This window comes from Suricata suricatta, chromosome 6 (assembly GCF_006229205.1).
Source record: "Suricata suricatta isolate VVHF042 chromosome 6, meerkat_22Aug2017_6uvM2_HiC, whole genome shotgun sequence".
Taxonomy (NCBI): Eukaryota; Metazoa; Chordata; class Mammalia; order Carnivora; family Herpestidae; genus Suricata; species Suricata suricatta.
Window position 1 is genome coordinate 75,201,199 of NC_043705.1, and position 19,153 is coordinate 75,220,351.

A 19,153-nucleotide genomic window follows, 5' to 3' on the forward strand; every position below is an offset into this window, starting at 1 on the left:
TATGTTAAAGCCCTTTTTTCCCCTCGCTGCTTTCATAATTCTCTCTTTATCCTTATATTTTGCAGGTTTCACTATGATATGTCATGCTGAAGGTCATTTCAAGTTACGTCTTAGGGGAATTTGATGTGGCTCTTGAATTTCCATGTCTTTTTCTTTCTCCAGACTGGAGAAGGTTTTGGCTATAATTTGATCAAGCATCCCTTTAGGACATTTTTCTCTTTCTTCCTCTTCAGGAACTCCTATGATATGGATATTTTTCTGCTTGATTGTATCATTAGGTCTCAAATTCTCCTTTCATGCTCCAGTATCAAGTTCTCTCTCTTTTTCTTGGCTTCCTCTTTTGCTATAACCATGTCTTCTAATTCACCTATTCTCTTCTCAGCTCCTTCAATCCATGCAGTGGCTGCCTCCATTTTATTATGTGCTTTATTTATAGCATTTTTTAACTTGTCACAGCTATTTTGAATGTCCCTAGTCTTTGTATCAATAGCTTCTCTGATGACTTCCATGCTTTTTCCAAGCCCAGAAATTAATTTTATGACAATTGTTCTAAATTCTTGCTCAGTTATGTTGCTTATATCTGTTTTTTGAGCAATTCTGTGGCTATGATTTCTTCCTGGAATTTCTTTAGAGGAGAGTTTTTCCGTTTCATCATTTTGGGTAGCTTTCTGTCTCTTGTAAGTTTTAAAAGCTTGTTATGGACCCTGCACCTGTGAGTATTGCTATATTAAAGGAGGCTCATTGACTGTCCAGGGCCTGTCCATTCAGGAAGTGTTCTTTTAATGGTGTCCCCTGTCCCCTGGTCTCTCTTGTGTGTCTTTGGCTACTTTATTTCCCTACTCAGTGATATTTGGGACTCTGCACTATGTGTACTTTGGCTTGTTTTTTGAGATAGCCCTGAAAAGGAAAACAGACAGACAAACACACAGGGAACAAAAGCACACAAACACACAGACAAATCAAACAAACAAGCAAACCAAAAGGGGGAAGAAAAAAAAAGCAAAGAAAAGAAAAAAGGGGGAGGACAAAAACAACAAAAAACAAAGGACTGTCTGAAAGTGTAATTCCAGCAGAGGGGAGAGATAAGAATGAGATAAGGAAAATATATCTGATTAGCAAGAACTGATCTAATCACAGCAGTGCATCAGTGTTGCTCTTTCCAGCTGCAGCAGTGGCGGGAGGAGAAAAGGAAAAAGAAAAAAGAAAAAAAAAAGGCAGCTCTCCAGTGTGGAATGGTGTGGTTTGGTGGAGGTCAGTTTCACCTCCACTGCAGGTCCTGCGGGTCCTGCTGCTCCCCATGGTCCCACCTTGGTGGTTGTGGGGAGAAGAATGGCAGTGCTCTAATCCCTTCTGGAACCAAGTGTTGCAAGCCAGTCTTTTGTGTCAGATCTCCCTGTGCCACAGGCGGGCCAAGTTGTATTTTCCAAATCTCGCCTCGTTTCCAAATCCTAGTCACCGCACTTTAATGCTATGGCCCAAGATGAGATGTACTCCTGCAGGCAGCTGGCTAGGAAGATGGGATGAGTAGGAGGAGTCTGGGAGCAGTTTTCTCCTGGCTCCACCTGGAATCATAGCGCCAGCCCCAAGGAAAATGCGCCATCTCAAGGGGACGGATTTCTCTCCCCATGCCCAGCAGTTATAGATGGGATGCTAGGATCCCTCTCCATCCTGAGCCAAGATTTTTCTCTTCTCTAGAGACAGCTCTAGGAGTATTTTCAGCCTCTCTTTCTCTTTCCCTGGTCTCTCTGAGGCCCTGTATGCTCACGCCTCTGCGCTGCTCTCTGAGGCTCTTCCTCCCCTCCAAGCCTCCGGCCTGGTCCATTTTTATTTTCCCAGTTCACACTCATTCAGGCACCTATGAGGCTGTTTTCTTTGTGGATTCTGTGTGTTTTCCTCCCGCTCTTGCAGATCAGAGTACAGTGGCTTCAGTCCTTCTTAGTTTGATAAATGAGGTGGATGAAAATTACAGAGCTCCCTACTTCTGGAGCTAAATTGACAGTATCTTAACCTGAGGACAACCATCTAAGGACCAGAGACATTTGTGATTATCTCCAAATTGTTTTCTGGGAGTCAGAGGAGACTGGAGGGCTACGACTGTGCATTGGGTCTGTCTTTAGCCCCATTCCCTGACTTGGCTGTCGAAGCACTATCCAAGTTCATTTACTTTTAAGAGGTGGAAAGAGGGCAAGTGTGAGTGGGGGAGGGACAAAAAGAGAGGGAGGGAGAGAATCCAAAGCATGCTCCTCACTATCAGCGTACAGCCTCAAACTGTCTGAACCTCACAAACCATGAGTACATGACCTATGCCAAAGTCAGAAGCATAACTGACTGAGCCACCCAGGTGCCTTTGTACTCACCTTTCTTAGGACAATGTGAGACAGTAAATTCCCTCTATGATGAAATGAAGTGAGGCAAATGATATAGGCATTGTGACATAGAGTTCAGCTACTACCTACCTGATGATTCATCAAAGGATGATCTGCTTTCCGACTGAAGGATCTCCTGCCTTCCGGCTAAAGGATCGCCTTCTTTTCGACTATTGACTTGATTGCAGGTAACTGAAACAGCAGAAAGCAAAACTGCAGATAGACTACTTTTCTTGTGGTTTCAGTTGGGTCCTGGGACTTTTGCAAATGTGACTCACATGTGAATATTATGGTCACATTTTATTGTAGAGTAGCAACAAGTTTAGCAAGTGCTATCTTAGGGTCCCCCCCCAAATATGTTTAAACTAGAAATCTCAAATTTGTTTGTATTGCACTATTAAAATGTGAGAGACAAATCCTAGGAATTCCTACCATCAAAACAGGAAGTATAAGGGTTTACCAATCCATTACCTGGAACCTAAACAGGACTGTGACTGCCTAGTTCTCTTTCACTCAGGTTCTGAACTTCTTAGACACAGAAGTCCAGCTCTTGGAATATATATAAATATATATTGTTGTTTTTTAGTAAGAAGGAGGCTATTTACATTTGAAACTATTAAGTTCCATGGGCCAAATATTATTTTTAATCTCATGTCCAAATAAATTCTGAGGGAGAGAAAATGAATAATTTTTCATAGAAGTTATTTGTATATCAGTCCCCAAAAATAAGTGCTTTCAACACTGCTGCATATAGCTCTCAGCTAGTGAAATCTCTGCAACTGACATTTTTCTCTAGAAAGTGTAAATAAAGAAAACCTGTCACAGTGCATTTGGTGGCTTGAATTCTAGGTAGTCTTAGAGTTACAAATTAGTTTAGCTGTGTATATTCAAAACCTAAAAGAAATTGACTGTGGAAATAAATAAATAAGTAAATAACTGTGAATTTACTGCCTACCCAATGGAAAAATTGACCTACAGTACCAGTTCTGACATGGTTCCTAATCAGTAAAATTAAGGATCTTGGGTTAGACCAAGTCGATACCCCTCACTACCTTAAACATTCTTATTTCCCTTACATTTGGTTGGGCTAGGAAACAAAGCTACATTTTCAGGTAGTCCTTACTCTGAGACCAACATTTCAAATCACACTACTCACTACAATAGACAAGAAAATCTGTACTGTCTGCCAAGAAAAAGTTTCATAAACTTATTCTGGACTGAATGGGAGCTCTCTACAATGTAGAGCTCTGAGATATGAGAATCTTCTTTTTTGTTTCAGCATTTTCTGAAATTCAGAAGCATTATCATTGTTTCATACCCTAGCTGAGCAATATCAGGTTTCTTTCCACAATCTAGGTTGAGAAATACTATATAAGAAAAAAAATCAAAATGATCTAACAGTATTCCTCTAAGGTGGTCTGCAACTTTTGCCCTTTCTTAACTGAATATTGAAAAATCTGAAAAAACACAGCTCAAAGAAAATGGGTTTTATCTCTTTATTAACTTTAGATGTTTCACCTAGGAAAGAGAGATTGTTGGCAGAAAATAATGAAAACACAAGGGCTTGTGCTGTATGCTGAAAGAATTGCTCCTGAGACAATAAAGGTGAAATGCAGATAAGGACCGTCAAGATGCAGCCTATTTGCTTCTTTCTATTTAAAGAAAATTATGTTTCCATTCCATTCCTATCCATCCTGGCTATGAAGTAACTGTCAACCCAGAGACGTAAAAGCTCCAGGTAAATAATGTAGACTTAATTACTTTGGTGCCCTTTAGGTATCTAATGCATGCTATAGATGATTACTTTGTCATTTTATCACTGGAAGGTACAAAATAATAGGTCCATCTTCAAAGGACATGGCCTTAACAGGACTAGTATTTTTCACTCTTGGTATCCAGAGTACTGGAATAAAGGAAATTACTAACTATAACTTAAAGCAGAAATGTGCATACATTTTAGACATGGCAAGCACTAAGTCAACTGAAGTATTTTTAATGGACTGAGCCACCCAGGCTCCCCTGTCAACTGAAGTATTCTTAATGCTGCATTTTAATGGAACCAAATTTTCCTACCTGAAATAGGAACTTTATAATAGTCATATGTTAATGGAAGAGAAAGAAATTTCTTGGGCCATCTCTGAGCCATGTGGTCTTCTGAAACCCCAATTTTAAATATTTCACTTATTTTGAAACACATTTTATCACATTTAAACATTTATCACCTCAAAATGCATCTCACATTAGGTAGTGCCAAGCTTAATTGGCAGTGTTTTCTTTTCTCTTTTTCATTGGTATATAAAATAATAGTGCAACTCTGTGATCATGAAGAATGGTAAATGACTGATGTTTTTGTTGTCTCATATGGTAAGAGCATTACGTATTTCACAGAATGAGGCAAATAATAAAGCATTAAGTCAGCACATATTTTCTCCAGGCGCTAAGGGATGCTAATAGCAAAGCACGCAGTAAAGACCATAACCTTATCCCATGGCAAGCTGAATAATGTCTTTCAAAGATGTCCACATCCAGAATCCCAGAGTCTGTAACTATGTTGCCCAACAAGACAAAAGGGATTTTGCAGATGTGATTACATTAAACCCCTTGACATTGGGAGATTATCTTGGATTATCTGGGTGGGCCCAGTGTAATCATAAGGGTCCTTATAAGAGGGAGGCAGGAGAGGCAGAGTTCAGGGAAATTTAAGGACAGAAGAAAAGGTTGAAGTGATGTACTTTGAAGGAGGAAGGAATGAAAAGATCCTTTTAGAAGCTGAAAAAGGTAAGGAAACAGATTTCCCTCCAAAGCCTTCAGAAGGAATGTAGTTCTGCTGACACCTTGAATTTAGCCTGTAAGTTTTCAGATTTCTGCCTCTAGAACCATAAGATTAATAAATTCATGTTGTTTTAAGCCTGCAAGTTCGTGTGATATTTTTTACACAAAAAGGACATTTTTATAGCAATAGGGAACTAATATAATCCTCTCTAAGAAACATCCTCTGAAAAATACAGAATATTTTTTACACTCCTTCTGGTTAGTCTCAAGATATATACACATACTAGTAATTGCATTCTTATTTTGTATAAAGATGCAGAGTTAGAAAAAAAAGATGGAACAATAGATGAATAGAAAGACCGTTCGATTAGTAGGTGTATAATAAAGCAAAAATAGCAACATGCTAATTATGGAATTGAGGAAGTAAATACATGGGTATTGGCTGCATACTTTTCCTTTCAACATTGCCATATGTTTTTAACATTTTGTGACAAAATATTGGGATGGTAAATGATGCATATTCGACAGCCTTAAAATAGAGATGATGTCAATCTTTAAAAGAAAAAACAAATCAGCTTTCAGCCAAGTGACCCTGCAAAAGAATCACCCCATGCATGGCTAGCACTATGTATTTGGGTTAAATTGCAACTTTTCTATTAGTCCTAATTTTCATTTACGAGGATATATATATGCATATATATATATATATATATATATATATATATATTTTTTAGAATGACTTTTAAGATGGTAAAAGAAATCACACAGAATTTAGTGGAGAATTTAACAATATACACTAAATGATATTCTTGCTGCCATTATTATGTGAGCAAAAGAATTATAAAACAACTGTAATATGTCCCAGTCCTGGAAAAAATTTGAAGTTGCAATTAGCCTTTAATTCTCTTCCACCCTTTCTACTAATACCCACTCTCTTGACTTCTCCCTCGCTCCCTCTTACAAAGAGATTTGCTCTGTCTCAGAGTCAGAAAATGAACACCCAGGTTGTTCTTTACCAAGATGGTGTCATTTTAGCCGGCTTCTGCTAAAAATTTCAGTGCCTTTAGTACCTATAGTGAATGAATAAACAATGGCAGAGTTCCAAGTCCTGTGACAGGCCACAAAGTATCTGTGAATCTCCAAAAGATGAAGCCTGGCTTGCTTCCAAAATCAGTTCACAAGGTTAGCACTACAACCTATTGTGGTGAATAGCTCCTGTTACCTGGTTAATAAGTGGCATCATGTAGGAACTGGAAAGTAGCCTCTTGTTTTCTGACTATTTCCATATTTTTGGATTCAGATACAGTCACAGTCCATAGCACTGCTTCTGAAATTTTAAGGAGAAGAAAACACAATTAATAGGAACAATAAGGTATAAAACCTTTATTCCACCTTTAAATTTCATGACTGATTTTCATTATCACACTTATATCTCAATTGGTTAATTGTATTTAATTTTTTTCATACTCTTGCTACTTGTTTCATTATATCTATTATCCTCTTAAAATTGCCTATAACCCACAGTAGAGTATCTTCAGAAATTAGCCAATTAAACAAAGGCACAGACCATTAAGTAACTTAATTGTTTGTTCAAAGGACTTTGCCAGTTTATTTTAGATTATCTTATTTTAAAATTCACTTAGATGTACTGCCAACATGTAAAGTGCTCTGCTTGATCTCAAGTGGAAACCATACTGTTATTATACCTCTTCGACATCATCCTTGATTCCTGTTGATAACATTTTCCTCCTTTTAGGTTTTAAACTGGGCTCCTCCAAAAAAGCCTCCCTTATGTCTTCACCTTCTTTATTAGCAATGTAAAGAATAGAGTCCTCTCTCTCTCTTTTTTTTCCTCTCTTTTTAATTGCATTGGATTAGATTCCTTAGCTGGGCCCCCAAGTGCTACTCAGCAATTCTTTTATTTAACTCTAATTGATTCCCTATTGCACTTGCCACAGCAACTGTTTGAAAATGCATTTCAAGGCTCCTCCTAATCCACACCTGTCATCCTTACTCTCAGTAAATAATTTTGCCATCTACTAAATCACACAGATGACCAAAGACCTCTGAAAGAAATTCCCATTCTGGTATATATCCATCATTTGAAATTTTCTTGGAAAGTTATTCTTTCTGATCCCTCTGTGATCTGAAGGCAGAAATGTTATTTCCTCCCAAGACTAAATCTTCTAAATTTTCCACTACATAAAAGAAAACACTGCTTCACCTGTAATGCTTACTCTGTATGGGCAAGGAGATTCCCCTCACCTTTCCACCCCATAGCACACCAAACAAGCCTGAATCTTTAAACATGGTTTTACTGAAGGCTAGAGGATAATGAAAAAGAAAAAATTCCAAAGAGATATGTGTAACTGGAGGATCTTATTTGCAAGACAACTGACCCATCTTCAGTTTATGGCCCATTACCGGGTCCCATCTTCTTGGCTTCCTGGACTAACCACACAAAATCCAACAGCAGGCAGGATCACGCATCTGGGTAGATGTCCTCCTCAGGAAGAGATCAAGACAGCAGGACACAAAGAGAGGAAAGTACTTCCTTTCTTGACTTCCCAAGGATCACCTTCAGAGTATTCTCTTCTTCTCAGGATGGACACTAGGAATAACTACTCTACCATGACAATCACTCTGAGTTCTAGTGACATGAAGTTTTTGCCCAAGTTCTATAAATACTTTTCTTATCCTGATTTATAGTCTTTGTTCCTGGAACACATTTCCTCTGCTTTCCCTTCCATGAATTGTCTACCCATTCCTTAACACATTTCCAACTATAATTTCCTCCACATGACCTTCCCAGGATTGGGAAGGTCTCTAATCACACTTATTTGTATTTCATCTAGTATAGATGATTCTTGACTCATAGGATAATTGTTACCTGTATATTTGGCTGCCCTTTTCACTGGATCGAACTCTTGGGTGGTAAGAAATCTACCTTTTTCATAATAATATCAAAAATTACATATGTTATTATTATAATTTATACTTACTTGTGTTAGTCCCTTTAGGCTGCTTTAACAAAAATACTATAGACTGGGTAGCTTATAAACAACAGAAATTTATTTCTATAGATCTGGAGGTGGAAAGTCTAAGATCAAGGCCCCAGCAGATTCTGTGTCTGGGAGGATTTGCTTCTTGATTTATAGATGGCTGTTCTTTCACTATATCCTCACCTGAAGGAAGGAGAGAGGGAGCTCTCTGAGCTTCTTTAAATAAGGGTTTTAAGAAGGTTTTTTAATAATTCCATTAGTGCCCTCATGACCCAATCACCTTCTGAAGGCCCCATCTCCAAATACTATCACACTGTGGATTAGGTTTCAACATACAAATTTTTGGAGGACACAGTCAGTCTATGGCACTCTGGTCACCTATGAACCAGATGGTCTGCTAAGCACTTTCAAAGCGTATGTCATTTAGTCTTTACCCAACCTTAAGAGATAGGTTCTATTATTAGCTCAATTTTACAAATGAGGAATAGGGGAAAAGAGGTTCGATAACTTGCTCAAATTCCTATAATAGTAAGGATTGAATCAGGCTTTATGGGTAGTCATCTAACTCCGGTGGTCATGCCCTTTTGCCTTACAGGACCCCCACAATCCCTTCACTTATAAGTACTACATAAATGCTGGTTGGCTTTGAGATTGAATTGGCTCTTCCATTTAAAGCAAGATAAGTTTTAGCTCTCAACTATATTACATGAGAAAGAAAGGATTAGACTTTAAAAATAAAGTGTATCAAAAAGCCCACTGCAAATCAGAGGCCTCAACTCATACAATTTACAGGAAGAGGTATTGTTTGGGTTCCTTTGGAATATCAACAAGAGGGTTCTTGGCTCTTAAATTTTTTTTACAGAAAAATAATAAATAAAAACCAAGGGACCATGTGAAGCCACTTATATTTTCTTTACACTCATATTCTTGCACAACTAAGTTATGTTACTAAGTCTGATTGAACAGACTATGTTACCATAACTGGCCACCATTTCTTCAACCCTATCAGTAAACAGTAATATTCCCCATAGTACTTTGCTTTTCAGGCTCTCAAGTTAACTAAGAGCTATATCTTCTAAATGAATCATCTCTTATATGGCATTCTTGATGAATGTTGGCTGATACAAAATAAATGAATTTTCTTGGGAAGTGCAGTTAAGATGGTGGAGAAGTAGGGGGACCTGGATTTTCCTTATCCCTCAAACACAGCTACATTGAGGTCAGATCACTTGGAACACCCATGAAATAAATCCGTGGAGCAGCAGAAAGATCTCCATATCTGGAGGAAGACAACCTGGCAGGATGGAGGTGTGTGTGTATGTGTTGGGGGAGATAAAACAGTGGAGCCATGGAGGAAAGGAAACCCTTTTTGTGGAGAGACAAGAGAGAGAAAGAGAAAGGGGTTGTGAAAGTATGGCATGGAGTTAGCACAAGAAGAAAACCTCTCTGATCCACAGACTTTTGCAAACAGCTAGCTGAAACTCTGAAGCTTTGGAAGTGCACGATTTTCTCCAAAGCAGAACCATGGTGCCTGCTCCTGAGGAGGGGGTAGCTGGCTCAGGAGTGCATAGCATGGTGTAGTGATCTCTGAGGCTCACTGGGAGAAAATGCTTCCCTTCTTGGGGTACTTTGGAAAGAGGGCTATTGCCTCCCCAAGGACACAAGACCCTGCAGCTTCTAGCCAAAGGCCTTTCATCAGCAGGGTGACAGGCTCCACTCAGGAGCCGGGGAGAGGATCCACATAGTGCTGGGTCCTTTAGGACATGGGTTTTGAATTCCAGCTGAATGCCAAGAAGAAGGAGCAGGAGAACTGTGGCACAGGGCACGATGACGGCCTTCACTATTCTGTGAGGACTGCCTGAACAGCACGGGGTGAGATTCCCCACCAGGGTAGAGAAAGTAGGGTGACACCATTTTTCTCCCCAACACCAACATGGTGGGACTTCAGAGAGCAACACAACAGCTCCCAGTGGATTCAGGGCAAGCTTTTAATCAAATCTCACCGTTTGATGCCTGGCAACTGCTTATTTCCTGGAGCAAGACTGACTGAGCCAGAACAGCCGTCACAGTGACAGAGAGGATGGAAGAAGCAGAGGAGAGAACAGATGAGATAGAAAATAAAATTATGGAAAATAATGAAGGTGAAAAAAAGAGGGAAGAAATTACTAGGTCACAAGGGGATGAAACAAAACAATATCCTTATCATAGGAGTCCCAGATGAAGAAGAGTGAGAAAAAAGGGCAGCAGGTTTATTTGAACAAATTACAGTGGAGAATTTCCTAATCTGGGGAAGGAAACAGGCATCCAAGTCCAAAAGGCCTAGAGAACTCCCTTCTAAATTGACAAAAGCAGGTCAACAACATAACATATTATAGTGAAACTACTCTGAAAGCAGCTCGGGATAAAATATCCTTAACCTAACAGGGTAGACATGTAAGGGTAGGAGCAGATCTGTCCACTGAAACTTGGCAGGCCAAAAGGGAGTGGCAGGAAATACATAAGATGCTGAATAGGAAAAATATGCAGCCAAGAATCCTTTATCCAATGAGGCTGTCATTCAGAATAGAAGGAGAGATAAAGACTTCCCCAGACAAAAACTAAAAGAGTTACGACAACCAAATCAGGCCTGCAAGAAATTCTAAGGGGGACTCTGTGAGTAGAAGGCAACAAAGACTATAAAAGACCAGAGAACATCACCACAAACACAAAATTTATGGATAACCAAATGGCACTAATTTCATACGTTGAATAATCACTCTGAATGTAAATAGACTAAATGCCCCAATCAAAAGACATAGGGTATCAGAATGGATAAAAAACACAAGATCCATCTTGCTTCCTTCAAGAGACTCATTTTAGACCTGAGGACCCCTGCAGGTGGAAGGAAGGGAATGGGGAACCCTCTCTCAGGCTAATGGAAGTCAGGAAAAAGCTAGAGTAGCCATACATATATCAGACAAACTAGATTTTAAAACAAAAATGGTAGCAAGAGCTGAAGAAGGGGATTATATCATAATTAAAAGATCTATCCATCAAGAAGAGCTAACAATTATAAATATTTATGCTCCCAACGTGAAACACCCAAATACATAAATCAGTTAATCACAAACATAAGCAAACTTACTGATACTAATACCATAATTGTAGGAGACTTTAATACACCATTTACAGCAATGACCAGATCATCTAAGCAGAATATTAACAAATGACGGCTCTGCATAACACATTGGACCAAATGGACTTAACAGATATATTCAGAACATTTCATTCGAAAGCAGAAAAAAAACACATTCTTTTTGAGTGCACATGGAACACTGTCCAGAATAAATCACATATCGGGACACAAATCAACCCTCAACAGGTACAAAAAGATTGAGAACATGCATATTTTTAGACCACAACACTATGAAACTTGGAATCAACCCCAAGAAAAAATTTGGAAACACCTCAAATACATGGAAGTTAAAGAACATCCTACTAAAGAATGAATGTGTTAACCAGGAAATTAAAGAAGAAATTAAAAAGTACATGGAGGGGCACCGGGATAGCTCAGGTGGTTAAGCGTCTGACTTCGGCTCAGGTCATGGTCTCCCAGTTCATGGGTTTGAGCCCCACATCGGGCTCTGTGCTGACAGCTCAGAGCCTGGAGCCTGTCTTTGGATTCTGTGTCTCCCTCTCTCTGACCCTCCCCTGCTCATGCTCTCTCTCTCTCTCTCAAGAATAAATAAAACATTAAAAATTATTTAAAAATACATGAAAAAATGAAAATGAAAATTCTACAGTCCAAACCCTGGAGGATGCAGCAAAAGCAGTCTTAAGAGACAATACATTGCAATTCAGGCCTATCTCAAGAAGCAAGAAAGATCCCAAATATACAACCTAACCTTACACCTAAAGGCACTAGAAAAGGAGCAGCAATTAAAGCCCAAAGCCAGAAGAAGAAGGGAAATAATAAAGATTAGAGCAGAAATAAATGTTATGGAATATAAAAAACAAAAACAAACAGTAGAACAGATCAATACAACGAAGAGCTGGTTTTTTAAAAGTATAAGCAAAACTAATAAACCCCTAGCCAGACTTCTCAAAAAGAAAGAGGACCCAAATAGATAAAATTATGAATAAAGGAGGAGAGATCACAATCAACACTACAGAAAATAAATGAATTTTCTTAATAAAAATAAAAGATGACCCAGAGTTTTTATGGATAATATGTAAAACGATTTGCACCCAGGCAGGAACAAGTTGCTGATGACACTCTCAGTGTCTTTGAACATAATCATTCCAGGACCAAATAAATTTTTTGTCTAAGTGAAAGTACTTTTCTTTTCTCAATTAATTAGGAAAATATATAATATCAAGACAGTAGCTATCAAGGGTATCCACCTAAATTGACCTTATGAGACTAGAATTCAAAATATATATAAACAAGAGGCAGAAAGCAAAGCATTTTGTTAGATGGGTTATTATAATTTAATATCAAATATTTTTAAAATATCTCATTTCCCAATTGTTTTCATATAATTGTTTTTGCTTTCCTTTGAGTGTATTTTAAAGCAAAACTGGAATTGTTACCATGTTAGGTGCTGCACAGAAACGAACTGTTCTGATTCATGGTTGATCTAAGAGATGAGAAGTATTATATTGCTTTAGCTCATTCCAACACCACTCAGCTTCTTCCGCTGTAGCTTACTTGTGCAGATGTAAAAATACAATACAATATAGAAATCCTAAATACTGCTTTTGAATTCATAGTTTGTATTTTATTGACTTTTTAAAATCAATTTGTTCCTCCTCTTAATATTAGTAGCTCAGCACATCAATTTAAGAGAACTGTGCCCTGATGGACGGAGAGCCAGGATCTCAGCAGGATTTTCTTTCGGCTAGAAGCAATGAAATATAGGATGAGCTATTAGGATTGGGAGGTGGTCGAGGGAAGAATAGAGGGCAAGGGTAAGGGATTTCCAGAAGAAATATCATGAAGCATTCTTAAGCCTGCCGGAATTTATGGGATAATGTTAATCCTTAAAAGAGATCTTTGAAGATTTTCATGCTTTCTTGTTGCCAGCAGTATTTTCTGTTAAAATAAGATAATTTCTGTAATTGTGTACTTCAGAAAAGAAAAAGTAAAACAATAGAGACATTGGCACATTTTTTCTAAAATACCGAATTAAACAGAATGACAGACAGGGTTAAGTACAGAAAAAAAGTGTCAAGCTTTGCACGTGCCATGACTTCAGATATCCTGACATATACTCAGTTATGTGGATGCTGTTTATATACTTAGAACAAGTATCTTTGTGAAACACTCACATAAAACATGATAAAGGTAACCAGAGTTTATTGGTGAAACACCTAAGGGAAAAGAATTTCTTTTTAAAATTGCTGAGTCAGGGGCACCTGGCTCAGTCAGTTAAGTAACCAATTCTTGGTTTTGGCTCAGCTCATGATCACAGTTTGTGAGTCTGAGCCCTGCACTGGGCTCTGTGCTGACAGTGTGGAGCCTGCTTGGGATTCTCTCTCTCCTTCTCCCTCTGCCTCTCTCCCTTTCTCTTAAAATAAATAAGTAAACTTAAAAAAATAAAATTTCTGGGTTAGGGGGAGCCTGGGTGACTCAGTTGATCAAGTGTCTGATTTTGATTCGGGCCATGATCTCAAGGCTCCAGCCCCACATCTGCTTCTGCACTAACAGAACAGATGCAGCTTCGGATTCTCTGTCTCTCTGCCCGAAAAATAAATAAGTAAATAAACAAACAATTAAAATTTCTCTTCTGAGTTAGAAGTAATATGTTAATTACATAAAGAACAATGTCTGGGTATAAACATATTCCAAGTTTTCATAAAATGAACAATGTCTATTTTTGTCTGTGAGGACACAATAAAGTCGAAGGGCCAAAAAGCAGAGCAGGGTTGGGAAGAGGATGTTGCTAACTAGTTTGAGAAAATAAAAAGCTTTAAGCTAATATTAGATTATATATATTACATATAAGATTATATTAGATTATATATATATTTCACAGATTTCATTATTCAACCCTCCTCATATGGTATGATTTCCTTTAAAAATGTGTTTTTGCTGGGTCTGTTATTCAGATTCATATCCCCATGGGATTTAAGCAAAGGCTGAGACACATTTATTATGGCCTAAAATATGGTTCATCTCACTGCAGTGACATGAATGCCAAAAAAAAGAACCAGATATTGCATTTTTCATCAAATATTGAAATAGAGATTATCTAGTAAATGCAGGGGTTTTTTTTCCAGAAGCTTATGGTAAGTGATTTGTATGTATGTGAGAGATCCGAGAGCATCCTTCATTTTGTGTGTGTGCGTGTGCGTGTGCACATGTGCATTTGCACATATTTTAAATAAAAGTGCCATCCTATTGTCAATGTCCTGGGCCTCCAGGCAAACCGACCAGAGCCCTTCAACCGTCTAGATATCACTCAGCAGGCCATTAAAGCTTGGTGATTTGACAATCAAAAAGCAGATACCCATGACCACATACTCTTTTTCCCCCTCTCCTTCTGTCTTTGGCATTCTTTTATGCCATTCATGTAAAAAATCTGAGCTTATTCCTCCAGAAATTCCACAGGTTTTTAATCATCTACCTATCCAAGAGTGTCCACCTGCTCACATACTTCCTCTCAACCAAGTCGGCCTCCTGCCTCTCCTGAGCCTGTCACCTTGACAACCTTCTGTGCTTCCCCTGTTTCTTGTCTGTTACATATAAATTCCCAGCAGCTCAATATAGTGTGAGAGATGACCGTATTTCATGTCGTGTGAATCTCCGTGCAGTCCTAGTGAGAATATAAAAATGAGAGAATATAGGTTAAAGCAGTAGCCTCGAAGATTTTGGTCTCTGTATTCCTCCATACTCTTAAAAACTGTTGAGGATCCCAAAGAGCTTTTGTTTATGTGAATGAAACCTACTGATATTTTTGTATTAGAAAGTAAAACAGAAAATTTTCAAATATTAATTCATTTATAGATAATGGTTGTAAACCCACTACATGGTAACATTAATAATATATTTATGAAAAAAAAATACCCTACATTTTCTACAGTGAAAGAAATTCAGTGAGAAGAATGCTGTTGTTTATATTCTGGCCAATCTGTTTAATGTCAGATTTAATAGCCAAAATGAAGTGTAAATTCTTGCTTCTCTTATCTGCTTCTATAGTTAATCGCTTGTGATATCACATGTCATATATATTCTGGAAAACACTACCTGCTTCTGAGTGAAAGTTACAAAGGCGAATATCTGTCTTGTAATTTAACTTCATATATTGTGGGTTCTTTCATACTCTGTGTGGTATAACTGTGAAAACATTTCAGCATCCCTCAGCCACCCCTGGATTTTATTGTGAGGACTTCTGGAATAAAGGCCTCTGAGAAACGAACCTTTGAGAACACAGTGCAATGCCTCTTAAAGGTGAATAAAGAACAGAATCCTTCTGAAGTAAAAATAATTTCAGGGACTCTTCAATGATTACTTAAATTATCTCTAATATAATATAAATATAAACTAAAATCTAGGTAGAAATTCATTACATAAGCACTTGGACAACTATTGAACTGAAATTTAAAATTATAAAGTAAATATATAAACAAAAAAACAAAATTCCAATTTTTAACACTGACTTAATGTGACAGGTGATATTTGCTGAAACAAAATCACCCTTTCTAACATGAATATACTGGTCTAGCAGCAAGGCTTGTCAGCATGTGTGTATCATGTCCCATGTGTAACACAGTCTTCCCTCTCTCGCTCTCATTGGAACTCAGGTGCACAAAATTGGATAAATCATCATCTTTAGTTCAGTGTACATTCTCATCATTAATGCATCCATAGTTCTCTTTTATTTGGTTAGCTGGTTAATTTTTGTAGTGTTACAAACGACAGTAAACCCACCACTCATATTAAAACTTAGGATCCTGAGAAGAATGGTAATAGTGACCACACATTAGGGTCGAAGTTTTACTTTCGACTCCTCCATAAAATTAGCTTAATTACCTCAGGCACATAACTGGCCCTCGTTGACCCTCAATTCCTCACCTGTACAAAGGGGCGGGCTGATCTACATTAGTTCCAAATTTCCGCCTCGCTTTCATAGTAAAAGAGAGCAGATTCTAGTCAGATCTTTTTTCTTTAACCTTTTCCTCCATCATCCAATAACTTAGTTCTCACGTTAAAAAATGAGGATAAAAATAGTACTAACCTGACAGAGTTGTTATGAAGATTAAATACAATAATATGTATGAAACAGTTAAAAAAAAAAACCCAAAAACAAAAGCTTAGGATCCCGACAATAGCTTCCTCTGACAATATGACCTCCTATTCTGTTCCCTAGGCTTGTTTACCTGTGGTCACCACCATCCTAAATTCTGTACATACGATCACTTTTGCCTTTTAAAAGATGGTTTTATGCCATAGACATAGTTTTATAAATGCCTAAAAAGGTTTATATATTTCTAAAATGCACATATTTTATTTTTATCATTTTTAATTTCATAGGAGAAATATGATACATATATAATATTTGGGAACTTAGTTTTTCCTTTGGTATTATATTACTAATATTTATTGATATTGTATTGCTGCATGGTGCTGCACTTTATCCATTTTAACTACTATATCATTGCTATTCTGTGAACATGCAGCAGTTTATCTAGCTACCTTTGTATTTGTGGGTACTGGGTTATTTCCTGCATCTTCATTATCAATAAAAATGCTGCTCTGTGCATTCTTATTCACACATCCTGTTGTACATATGTTAAGAGAAGTCACTTCTTCTACTATTTTTCTCTATTCAAATGATAGTAAAACCTATAGTATATGTGATGGTCACATGCTCTTCACTTGGCTCAAAAACATTATTTATGAAATAAAAATAATAGAGCATTACTGAACATTTATTATATGACAGACAACATTCTAAGATCTCTACACATACCAAATCCTTTAATATTCACACTCACCTAACAAGGCTGGTATTATCATTTTCTCTATTTTACGACAAGGATACTAGCAACTAAAAACTAGAATAAATTTTAAGAAATATTGCCAGGATTCAAATCCAGGCAACTGGGCTCCAAAGCATGCTTTTTAATTACAACTACCAATTCTTTTTCTTTAGCTCACAAAAGCTATGTGACAAACGAAAGCAAAGAGATTGCATGGCAGTCCTCAGTTAGTTAGGAGGTCATCCAGATAAACCAGACTATTTTGACATCAATTGTTTTAAGTTAGACATGAAATGTAAATGAACATTTTAAAATTTTCATATAGTTTCTGGACATTCTGAAAATATGTCTGTAGACCCTAGTTTGAGAAATAATGCTATCAAGGAATGACTGGTTGGACCTTCTCCAAATTCTAGGACTTCAGTCAAATATATTATAAATCACAGAAATGCAACTGAAAGTGGTATAACAATAAGATGATTTGTTGGCTCGACGATTTAGGCAGGATATGAAGTAGATAAAAAAAGAAATGGTGCAGGAGAAGTTGACAAATCTGTGACAATAGTTGGAGACTTCAACACCCTTCTTTCAACAGTTAATAGAATAAGTAGACATAAAAATCAGCACAAATACGGAAGAATTCAATAGCATAATCAGTCAAAAGGATCTAATCAACAGGTATAAAACACTCCACACAACTCTTCACATTAGAATTAACTGGTCTATCTTGCATTTTAAATTAATCCTTTACTGGCAAATGATTCAATAACATTATGGCTGGTCATCTGAAAAATGTTGTTTTACTGAGTTATCCAAATCTTTCTTATTTTATTGTGCAACATAAAAAATTAAGTTTGCTAATATAAGTCATCAGTGACCTTTATGAAAAATCTTTAAGCACTGGCAAATACAAGTTTTCCAAAATTCTAATTTTGCTTCAATGTTTGGTATTTATTACTGGCAATAAATACTGTTATTTATTTTCCTTGAAGTCACAGGCCCACATTGTTCATTTTCCAGAAAATATCTGCCAAATACCTAAGCCTAAACGACTACATTTTCTCTGCCAGTAATTTCTTTTCAAGTAAAAATGGTGTTGCACGGAAACACAGCTATTCAAGCTCATGACTTCAACACTCACCCCAGCGCTTCTCCTCATAACCATAGTATTTGAGTATGCAGAAGTGCTTCTTGAGTACTTTGCATTTGGTGACACAGAACATGAAAAAAATGGGTATTCAAGTAGCAAATGTAAGAATTATTTTTGCTGCTACATCTGTGACATTCTTAAGTAAAGGTGACACTAAAATTTTTATAAGGTAAGTGTATGGGTATAAATGATCATTAACACAATTTGGTGCGTTGATTCATATTAAGGCACCAACAGTTTTACCCATGATTTCTTTTGTGCCATCACTACAAATAGCAACACAATGAAAAGGGCAACTTCATGGACCCCCTGAAAAGGTAAGAGACTCCCAGGATTCTAGGGACCACATTTTTAATAGCACTGATCTGTTAGAACAAATCTTTTGCTTTAGTTCAAGTCATGTTTCCAGCCTGCTAGAACAGTAACTAGCCTGTAGTAGGTAGTCAGTAAATATTTGTTGGATAAAGAATGAATGGATAAAAGAATTATCCGTGTAGACGCTTATTTGAAATTTCTTTACCGCTCTATAAATGTATAAAGACAAATAATCTATCCATGAATTAGTTAATTTACCTTTTTAAACAGTGCCTAACCCCAGAGAGGAAGAAGAAAAAATAGTTCTAGTTTGGGTTCTAGAGTATAAAGTCAGATGCAGATAAAAGAATACGTATAATTGGATATAAAACAGAGATATCCGTAAGATATCATAGAAATGTTTTTTTTTTTTCTAATCCCAAACTTCCATGCAAATCCAAAGGGAGACTGTAGTAACAATTTTATGTTGAGATGATTCAGATGATAGGTTCATTATAAAAATAGGGGCTTTATGGTTACTTATAAGAACGTGTTAAACCAGATTTTCCCAGGAGAGAGAGAAAATGAATGTCCATAGAGTGTTC

The 19,153-nt window shown here is 37.2% G+C and overlaps 1 long non-coding RNA gene across 1 annotated transcript; it reads left to right on the forward strand.

Annotated features, from left to right (window-relative positions):
* The first annotated feature begins 2,392 nt into the window (after nt 1-2,392).
* LOC115293634 lies at nt 2,393-3,996 on the forward strand. The gene is made up of 2 exons (XR_003909540.1): nt 2,393-2,554; nt 3,889-3,996. It is a non-coding gene; the product is annotated as an uncharacterized LOC115293634 (long non-coding RNA).
* Nucleotides 3,997-19,153: the final 15,157 nt, after the last annotated feature.